The sequence below is a fragment of the Oratosquilla oratoria genome, chromosome 6 (genome assembly GCF_046742065.1).
Source record: "Oratosquilla oratoria isolate Oo_2021 chromosome 6, ASM4674206v1, whole genome shotgun sequence".
NCBI lineage: Eukaryota > Metazoa > Arthropoda > Malacostraca > Stomatopoda > Squillidae > Oratosquilla > Oratosquilla oratoria.
Genome location: NC_134782.1, coordinates 59,072,795 through 59,073,248, shown reverse-complemented (window position 1 = coordinate 59,073,248; position 454 = coordinate 59,072,795).

Genomic DNA, 454 nt, shown 5'->3' with positions numbered 1-454 from the left:
AGGAGGAGGAGGAGGAGGAGGAGGAGGAGGAGGAGGAGGTGGAGGAGGAGAGGGGGAAGGAGGGGAGAGGGGAGAGGGGGGAGTAGGGGGAGAGGGGGATGAATAAGTTGTTTGTGAAATCGGAGCCAAAACGCAGCAGGTCAGGGGATAAGATGGGTCAACCACTAAAGGCTGATCCTCCGATTTTTCAGAGGAAATATCTTGGGTCAACCTGGGACATTCCATCAATCCGTTTTCTGTGAGTACATCAGTATGATCGAGCTTGTTTGCCTGTGTGTGTCTGTGTGTGTGTGTGTGCGTCTGTGTGTGTGTGTGTGTGTGTGTGTGGGAGGGAGAGGGAGAGAGAGAGAGAGAGAGAGAGAGAGAGAGAGAGAGAGAGAGAGAGAGAGAGAGAGAGAGAGAGAGAGAGAGAGAGAGAGAGAGAGAGAGAGGGAGAGAGTACGAGTATGTGAGT